At 40.8% G+C, this 10,311-nt stretch overlaps 1 non-coding gene across 1 annotated transcript; it reads left to right on the forward strand.

Moving 5' to 3' along the window:
- Positions 1 to 8,841: 8,841 nt before the first annotated feature.
- On the forward strand, positions 8,842 to 8,923 carry trnas-uga (transfer RNA serine (anticodon UGA)). The gene has a single exon. It is a non-coding gene; the product is annotated as a tRNA-Ser (tRNA).
- Positions 8,924 to 10,311: the final 1,388 nt, after the last annotated feature.

Consider the following 10,311-nt stretch of genomic DNA (forward strand, 5'->3'; position numbering starts at 1 on the left):
TTCAGTCCATACATTAGCAACTCTACAGCTTTTATCCACAGTATATTTTGATGAACATGAGCAAAACCTTGCTGTTTCAATGGTCTTTATTGTGAGAGAAAAAACAAGACTGCAGTCCTTAAAGTGCCTATGACAGCAAAAAGAATGTTTATTTCATATTTCATGCGGTATTTTATGCTCCTGAATGAAATGGACCACTTGGATGTGTGTGAAAGCGATCGATATATTTATTCAATTTTTTGGATCTCGCGCCATGAAAATGAGTGACTTCCTGGATTGACGAAGACTGTGAAAGAGATATCAGCGGGGTAATCATCTTCAGTATACAGCCAATACTACAGTATGCAGAACGACTGTGGATTAAGCCTATTTTTCGGATTATTTGATTTTTCGCACCACGCCAGCGAGAATGCGCTTTTCTCGGCTTGGCCACGAGCAGCGCCCCGCTCTGACGTCGGCAGGCTTCCATGGAAAACGAGCTCTCCTGCCCGCAGCAGAGGAACAATGAGCTGTAATTTGCTTGCCGCCAGTGGGTTGCCGATCGGGGAAGACAACTGACAACCACAGCCGCCGTATCATATGATCCAGGGTAGTTTTGTGTGATTTTTCACTTCGAAAGGCGAGAGTAAGACTTTGAAACGCCGCTCAGTTCTGGTTAGCATGTCAGCTAGCTGTCACGCCTCCTGGTTTGTTTACGCTCTCCAAAGCTGGGGCAGGGAAATGACAAAAGCCGGACTAACTCCAGTGGCATAAAATATCATTCAGGAGTTGACCATTATGGAGTAATTTTGCCGTGCCGTAATGAATAAATATGACATTAATTAATATAATTTAATATTTCATATTCCATTTAGCACAAGACTGTTATTTGTCATGATCACACCATTTATTTAGCAATTGGGAAAAATACTTTGATAAAAAGAATATTCTGTAAAAATATTAGAGTAGAAAGATTGAAGCAATGACATTTTGCTGCTCCCTTCGTCTCATTTTCTTCATTCTGAATAATTCCCCCTCAGTGGGCTGAATTCTAAATCGAATTAAATCGTGACCCTGCCGACGTCATTCTCCTGCTGGGGACGCTAGAGCGCTAAATTAAATCGTGACAATGCCGACGTCATTCTCCTTCTGGGGACGCTAGAGCGCTATAAAGACAGGCAAGGGTTAAACAGCAGATTAAAAGACTAATTTCTCGTCATCTGCGCTTTGCCAAATTGTTGTATACAGTCCAATCGTCTCAAAATATGATTCTAATTCACATAATAAAGCTATTTAAGATCATAAGAGCATCGTTTTTCAATCAGTGTGCCAGGGCACACAATTGTGCCTTGAGAGATCGTCAGGTGTGCCGCGAGAAATTATCCAATGTCGCATTTTTTTTATGTCATCGGGCGGAGGTGCAGTACGACGGAAGGAGTAGGCAGAAGGTTGATTCGTGTGCAGATGAGCGAGGTAATGCTTGTGTCATGAGCAATAACTGGTCGGATTTCTAGCCGTCAACCACCCTGCTATCCGCGACAATGGATGTGGACCCTAGCACTTCTATTGTACATCATTTGATTAAACTCGTCAAGTGTTCATACACATGAAAGTGTCCTTTCCATTTTATCCAAATGTGATGACCGTCAATCCTCCCCCTGTGTTTTGTTCCAACACATTGTTGAGGACAGCAAAGTGGCTGATGAAAACACAGAGAAACAGTCAACTTTTTGCGAAAAAATACAAAGGTAAATGAGAAACCCTGAAAGCCAGTTACCTTGTTGCTGAACTTGTTGCTAAATCCAAAAAGTCCCACAATGTGGCAGCGACATTAATATTACTTGCCTGCAAAGCCATTATCAGCGAGATGCAGTTAAAGACATAGCTAAAGTCCCCCTGTCTGATAATTCTGAGCTTTTCAAGCCTAAATGCTTAAAAAAAAAAAAAAAAACAGAGAAGGACTGAGAGCTGTTGAAGAAGATTCCAGCCAGGATATCGGCTTTGAGTTCATCTAAACAGGCTCAAGTTTTACACTGTGGACTAAGGATGGGCGGATCGATACCAAAATATCGATATTTCGATCCAGCGCGTTAAGTTTTAGGTATCGATCCCCAAGCAAAAGTATCGATATTTGGAATAAGTATATTATATTTTCTTTGTCTTTTTTTGGGGTATATTTTTGTGCACTTTTTGTACGACTTTGCCTTTTGCGTTCTGCACGCACGTAAGCAGTGCACGCACATAAGCAGAGCACCGGTGTCTGCTCCCGCCCCCATTTACGTCCCTATCATATGTCGATCAGCTTGCTTTTCCTCCGCCCCTCTAGCGAGGCACCAACACAGTCAATACAAACAAACATTAGGAAGCTAGTGGTAGCATGGCTGCGGCATCGACAATGGATCATAAAAGAAGTCTGGTTTGGACATATTTCATTTTAATAAATAGCAACGAGGCTAAGTGCACAGTTTGTGCCGAAACTGTCAGATATTCTGGTTATACCAAAAGCCTCACGAAACACTAAAGAAACATGCATCCCGAAGCACACGACGAATTAAATGGATGAAAAACATGCCGCTCAAGCCGAGGAGGACACGAGGAAAGACAAGCGCACGCCGCCGAAGCAAAGCAAAGTACTTTAGAAGGGGCGATTGCGAAAGGCAGGACTTATCCAGGTAACGTAGGTGCTAATAGATAATCAGAGACGATATAAGCATTAGTGGCTGATGTGCAATATGAAACGATAAATATGGCGTTTTTGTCATCTCACATAAAAAGAACTTTGCAGCACTACTGAATATGCTTTGTGATGGAAAGTTATAGCTACATCTTGTTTGTGAAAAGCAAAGTTTATACCGCATTATATAAAAATGACCATTGTGACATATTCAACAGTGAAGTATTACTGTAACCTAAATGTGAGTCTCCATGTTATTAATTTTTGATACAATGAGGACAAATCAGCCCATATCACGTTCATGAATTATTACATAACATTTTAAATACACACATCTCCCCTTACTGTATTTCTAAAATTAGCTATTATTCCTTTTTTTTTTTTTTTTTTTTTTTTTTAAATTGCAAGTTACTATCGTTTATTGGATTTGTTTTTAATTATCTATCATTAGAGGGCGGTAACCTGGTACTATTAATTGCTTCTTTAATTAGATTCAAAATATTTAACTTAGGTAGATTAAAATTTGATCAATACAATGTGTAGCAGGGAAATGTTCTGTGCATATGAATTTAAGGGTCATATTTAAAGAGAGAATGACTAATCAGATTTTGTTGTTGATGGATTGGTTTGTGAGTTTGTAGGGAAACTGCTTTGCTAGTTATTAAAAGCAGCAGTTTTTCCATTGCAATGCATATTTGACACAAAAAGACTTTTATTAGTTTTTGAGTGCTTGCTGTTGTTGTACATTAGATATCATCAGAAAGGCTGAGAACTCTGCAGGGTTATATATATATATATATATAAAAAATATGAACTTCCGGTATCGATATCGGATCGGGAGCGCAATATTTGGCCTTGGTAATACTTGGTATCGGATCGAATCAAAAATCACTGGTATCGCCCATCACTACTGCGGACATATAGATAATGAGAAATTATTTTAAGACTACAGAAAGTCTTTTAGGAACATTTTTGGTTTGTGGTGTGCAGCCAGATTTTTTCCAATGTAAAAGCGTGCCGTAACTCAAAAAAGGTTGAAAAACACTGAAATTGAGCATGAATTCGCAGTGGATTTTCTCTACTCCCATTCTCAAAAAGAAACAATACAGATATATACAAAAACAATATAGAAATGAATATATAAAGTAAAATGAACAAACTTATGGGAACAAATATCTCTAAAATACAAATATCTTATTTGTATACCACCAATTCTGGCCTTGCGAGTCTTTTTCTGTGTCTAATTTTGAGTGGCAACCCAACTAGCAAATTTTGAGGTAAAAATATACACCTGCTGCGTAAAATCCCAATTCCGAGTGACACTCCCAGTGAGGAAAAACGGCATCGCAGGAAGCGATAATGTAGGGAACAGTCATCCCAGCACCTGGGTTTAGGGCAAATGTGAAATCTTTTGTGACAACGTGATGAAGAAAACACAATGGCATGATGAAAGTGTGACTTGTGAGTGAAGAGAGCCCTTTTCCTCTTCAGATTAACTGCATGCTTTAACAAGATTGTGTGGGCATGTGGGAGGATGGGGTTGTCAGCTGATCCACGGGCTGCCCTACATAGACAGAGTGAGAGGAGGAGAGCATGGAAACTGAAACCCTGCCACTCCAGTGCACATGGATGAAGAAGAAGGAAAAAAAAAAACAGAAGTTGGGGGGGGGGGGGATATCAACCCTTAGAAGTGCTTCTCTGTTCGCACGAAGAGAGTGATGGTGCCCTCAGGTGCTGCCTGTGTGGTACTCTTTGCATATCATTAAATGCATGTATGACGCCCCCCAGAAAGCTTTATTTGCGCATACGATCATTCAATTAAACATACTAAAAATGATGCTTCTGGTAAGTGAGGATGTCAGCTGCACATTGACAACACTTTGATCTGAGGATTTTATATTTTTATTCAATCCTTTACACTTTGAGCATTTCTTTTTTTGGTGAAATTATGGGTTTCTCTCTGAGTATAGACGAAAAAAAAAACTGTTCAAACATGCCTTGTTACCAGTGCTTAATTTGTAAATCATAAGGTGCCGGAACGCATAGTACATATGACAGCGCAGGGATGACGAGACAGGCACAGGTCCTGGATGAGAAAATGGTGCGGAAAACAACACGGGACTTACAAGGCCCAGTTTCAGATAATATCCATCGTATAGATGTTATGACAACAAATTACAAATATTTAGGCTATACTCTGCACAGCACGGGCAATTGCCCACATAACCACAGGTGGGACTAACAGAACACAGTCAGCAATTAGTTTCTCAACAGGTCTAACTTGATTACAATAGATTTGATTGATTACAAGAGTACAATAAATAACACAAACCTATTCTTTTAAGAGTTTCCTCCCCCCTGTCTCCTCTGGCCCCAAAGTTCCTACCACCTTACAAATTGTGCAGCTCAAACCCGAATTTTCCATAAGGGTACTGGCCTGTTGCTTCAGCTGTTGGTGGTCCACCTGGCTGACTGCTGGCACTGTAGCTGGCCCCCACTCCGGGTAGCACTGAACCTGACCAGCTGCTGCCACGGTAGCAGCCTTCTGCCCCGGCTTGGCTGGCTGTCCGTAAACCTGGCTAGCTGCTGCGGCGCTAGCCTCTTGCCGCACCTGGTCCCGCCTGTTAGCATGATTGCTGCAGCTGCCCACATTGCCGGTTGATGCGTTTCTGACTCGTTTTGAATCAACTTCCTTCTTTTTGAAATAAGACCGTAAATGTAACTGTCTTTTTGGCATGTTGAAATACCGTTTGATCCTCGCTGCTTGCTCCCCAGATACCACCAATTTCCAAAGTTTTTTTGTTTTATGTCAGGGGTGTGATTTGTTGGTCCAGCTTTTCAGTGCATCAACAAATCTCAAACTCTTTCAAATAACTTTAATTTTTCATAAACAACATGCAATTCTTGGGATTTGTTCGGTAAATGAATTTATTCAATTCAATTCAATTCAATTTTATTTGTATAGCCCTGGATCACAACAATGTCGTCTCAAAGGGCTTTGCAGAGGCAATATGATACACAATCAGAAACAGCAAATGAAGCCACAAAAATGAATAAATAAATTCAAGTCCTGGGTATCCCCCGTCCTTAGACCCTCCATGTCGGCAAGGAAAAACTCCAAAAACTCCAGAGTCTTCGGGAGAAAACGAGAAACCTTGGGGAGTACCACGGTCAGGAGAGATCCACTCCCAGGACGGATAGACAGGAAGCCCCAGGACCGCTAATGGGAATTAGCAGGTGAAGTTACAGTCCGTAAAAAATGCGGTGGAGTAAAGGAACAAGAAGAGGTCCATCTAGCCAGATGAGACGGGGGTAGCAACAAGGACATCCATCCAGCTTGGGGTCCGGACAGTCAGGAGGCTGCAGCTGAAAAATAGCCCCTCCCCAGAGGGGAGGGGGGAAAGGGGACACCGGGTGACTAGTGATGAAGAGACTAGACAACTAGATATTAACACTGGAAAATAGAAATAAAGTAAGATAAGTGGTAGGTAGAGTGAGAAAAAGGAGATAGAACTCAGTGGCTGTACTTCCCCCAGCTTTATAGTTTCTGGTGCTGCTTAGACTAAACTTTGAGTCTACTCCGACTTCAACTAGCCTGACCATAAGCTTTGTTGAATAGGAACGTTTTTAATCTAATCTTAAATGTGCAGACTGTCTCGGCTTCTTTAATATTAGCTGGAAGCTGATTCCATAAAACAGGGGCTTGGTGGCTAAAGGCTCTAGCTCCGAAAGTACTTTTAGAAACCCTGGGAACTACCAGTAGACCTGCATTCTGAGAGCGGAGTGTTCTGTTGGGGCCGTATGGAACCAGAGCATCGGAGAGATAAGATGGCCCCAACCCATTAATGGTCTTAAATGTAAGAAGGGGGATTTTAAATTTAATTCTAAACTCGACTGGAAGCCAGTGAAGGGCCTGGAGCACAGGGGTGATGTGCTCTCTTCTATTGGTTCCTGTTAAAAGTCTTGCTGCTGCGTTTTGGACAAGCTGAAGACCTTTTAGGGAACTTTTAGGACAAGTTGCAAGTAGGGAGTTACAGTAATCTAATCTCGATGTAACGAACGCGTGAAATAATTTTTCTGCATCGCTTTTAGATAAAATATTTCTAATTTTGCCTATGTTGCGCAGGTGAAAGAAGGCCGTTCTGCAGGTTTGTTTAATGTGAGCTTTAAACGATAAGTCAGGGTCGAATAAAACTTTAACTGTGGTGCTGGAGGCTACACTTACATTGTCCAGAGTGACTATCTGGGCAGCTAAAGAGTCTCTCACACTTTTCGGGCCTATTATAAGGACTTCTGTCTTTTCAGGATTAAGTAGAAGACAGTTAGTGCTCATCCAGGTATTTATATCTCGGACGCAGGTGCTTAGTTTGTCCACTTGCCTGATCTGCTCAGGTTTAATTGATAAATACAGTTGTGTGTCGTCAGCGTAACAATGAAAGTTAATGCTATGTTTTCTGATGATATTACCTAGAGGAAGCATATAGAGCGTAAACAAGATGGGCCCGAGGACCGATCCTTGCGGCACACCATAACTAACTCTAGAGTACGGTGATGATTGCTGGTTTACATTGACAAACTGGTACCTATTAGATAAATATGATTTAAGCCAGCAGAGGGCTGCTCCTCTAATGTCTATGTCACATTCTAATCTCTGCAATAAGATATTATGGTCGATTGTGTCAAAGGCTGCACTCAGGTCCAACAGAACCAGGATCGAGACTAATCCAACGTCAGCAGCTAGTAACAAGTCATTAGTTACTTTGACTAATGCAGTTTCAGTGCTATGATGAGCTCGAAAGCCAGACTGGAAATGTTCAAATAAACTATTGTCCTGTAGGTGCTGACAGAGCTGTTTAATTAACGTTCTTTCAAGGACTTTGGAGAGAAATGGTAAATTAGAGATAGGTCTATAATTGGCCAAAATATCAGGATCAAGAGTGTTTTTTTTCAAAAGCGGTTTAATAACTGCATATTTAAAGGACTGCGGCACGTGGCCAGTAACTAATGAGGTATTTATTATATTTAAGATAATATCAATAGTTAGAGGCAGGGTCTCTTTAAAATTAATAATTTATGCATATTATTGTTTTATTCTATACTATAATGTCCGTAACTATGCAGAGTCCCATTAATAGACGCTGGGACTGGAGAGCTGTGAGATAGTAGGACGCGAGGGGGAGACGGGCGAGAAGCAAAAGTTAGCGGTCGAATGTGGCGGCAGTCCGCTGTTATTTTATTTATTGTTTTCCTATTGCTGCCACAATAAAGTGGAGACCCCCCCCCCCCCCCCCCCATTCGGGGCTATTACAATACATTTTTAAAAAACTTTTTTATATTATTATTATTATTTTCTATACAGGAGAGGTGCTGGATCTGCCCAAATAGGTCCCGGAACACAGGGAGGCCAAAATCAAGAGGTGCCGGATCTTGTTACGGCACAAATTAACCTCTGCTTGTTACACATTGTTTTATTCCTAAATCATCAAAAGATTATGTTATGAACTTTTTTCCAAAACGTTTATATTTTTGAAAGTGTCATAAGCAGCTAAAGTTGAGGACTTTTCAAATGCCAAATATGGAAAATCACACACAGTGCTTGATTACTGATAAACAAAAAATCTTAGTACGGTTTTGACAACTGGTCATAAAATTTTAACATCTTAGCTTTAATTTGACATATTGCACATCGAGGTTGAGCAAATGAGCACGGAGTCATTTACATTCCAAAAATTGCACCTTTTGACACTATTTTGTAAACTGCTCTTTTTCTTGGTCAGGCAGTGCACTGGAGTTGCTTACTAAAGTTAACGATGATTGACAGATGTTAAAGTTTCCTCTTGCCAGAGATGTCTGAAAGCGCCGTATGCGTTAATAATCGTTTAACTTGTTAAACAGTTGCTGTGGCAACTTACTGTGTGTAAGTGAGCAGCTTGAGCTGATATGAGTGGACTCACTCTTTGAATATTTAATAAAAACAAACATATATTCTAATTTATTCTGGTTTAAAAATAATTCAGTGTGACAGTAATTTAAACTTATCATAATTCTTACATTTGAAGTGCTTGAAAACCCTTTATTTAAATATATTCATATATATTTTTTATTAATTTCTTTCTAAAATTAAACATGGATTCCTGCAATAGGGTGATTATTGAATGCTAAAAGTAGCATTCCACTACATGCTGGCAGTTGTTGTGGCCGAGTGGTTAAGGCGATGGACTTGAAATCCATTGGGGTCCCCCCTCGCAGGTTCGAGTCCTGCCAACAACGGGCATGCTTTATTAATGATTGCGCCATTACTTGGTACAATCAATGCTGCTAATGTTAGTGTCACATCTTGCGTTCAGCCAATAAACTTGAAATCTGCACGGCATATCTTTAATTGCTTTCTGGAACCCAACTTCATGTTGTTTACTTCAGTCGGCTCCTCATTGAATGCTAATATTAGCATTTACTTATATCATGGTAGTTGTTGTGGCCGAGTGGTTAAGGTCTCCCTTCCAGGTTCGAGTCCTGCTGACAGTGGACGTGTGATACTAAAGATTCTTACTTGATTGGTCCAAGCATTGATGCAAATGTTAGCGTCATATCTTGTCTTCAGCCAATAGACTTGAAGCTCTTCTTCATTCCTGACAGCAATGCTTGTTTTCTAGAGCCCAATTTCATACCTATTCCTTCAATCGGGTGATGATTGAATGCTAATAAATCCATTGGGGTCTCCCCTCGCAGGTTCGAGTCCTGCCAACAACGGATATGCATTTCGATCTATTGCTCTGTACAGGTATTCTTGCTAATGCGATCATCATAACTTGTGTTCAGCCAATGGACTTGAAATCCATACGGTATATGTTTAATTGTTTTCTGGAACCCAACTCATGCCGTTTCCTTCCCTGGGCTCATTCTTTAATGCTAATATTACACCGCTGGCCAAAAGTATTGTCACCCCTGCAATTCTGTCAGATAATGCTCAATTTCTCCCAAAAAATGATTGCAATTATAGATGCTCTGGGAATAATATCTCCATTTATTTTGCTTGCAATGAAAAAATACAAAAGAGAATGAAAAAAATAAAATCACTATCATATTACACAAAACTCCTAAAATGGGCCAGACAAAAGTATTGGCACCCTCAGCCTAATACTTTGTTGCACAACCTTTAGACAAAATAACTGCGAACAACCGCTTCCTGTATCCATCAATGAGTTTCTTACAATGCTGGAATTTTAAACCATTCTTCTTTGGCCAATTGCTCCAGGTCTCTGAGATTTGAAGGGTGCTTTCTCCAAACTGCCATTTTCAGATCCTTCCACAGGTGTTCTATGGGATTCAGGTCTGGACTCATTGCTGTCCACTTTGTAGGTCTTCAGTGGGAGAGGACGCTGGCGTTGACTGTTCGCCGCTTCTCCATACCGGATTCATTCCCGCACACCACATAACCCTTCAAATCCGTCCTCCACGAGATAAGTTATTTTTTTTCCACTTTGGCTCTCCACGTTCCCACCATCGCTCCTTTCTTTTAATACATTTTACCATCAAGCCCGGTGAACCTTCAGCCTGAATGGCGTTGCTAACACGGAGCTAGCTGTCAAGCTCACCTCGGTGCTGGCGTTTGAGCAGACATCTATCTGTTCACCTATTATCGGCTCGTGCTTGCTGTC

This window comes from Corythoichthys intestinalis, chromosome 2 (assembly GCF_030265065.1).
Source record: "Corythoichthys intestinalis isolate RoL2023-P3 chromosome 2, ASM3026506v1, whole genome shotgun sequence".
Taxonomy (NCBI): domain Eukaryota; kingdom Metazoa; phylum Chordata; class Actinopteri; order Syngnathiformes; family Syngnathidae; genus Corythoichthys; species Corythoichthys intestinalis.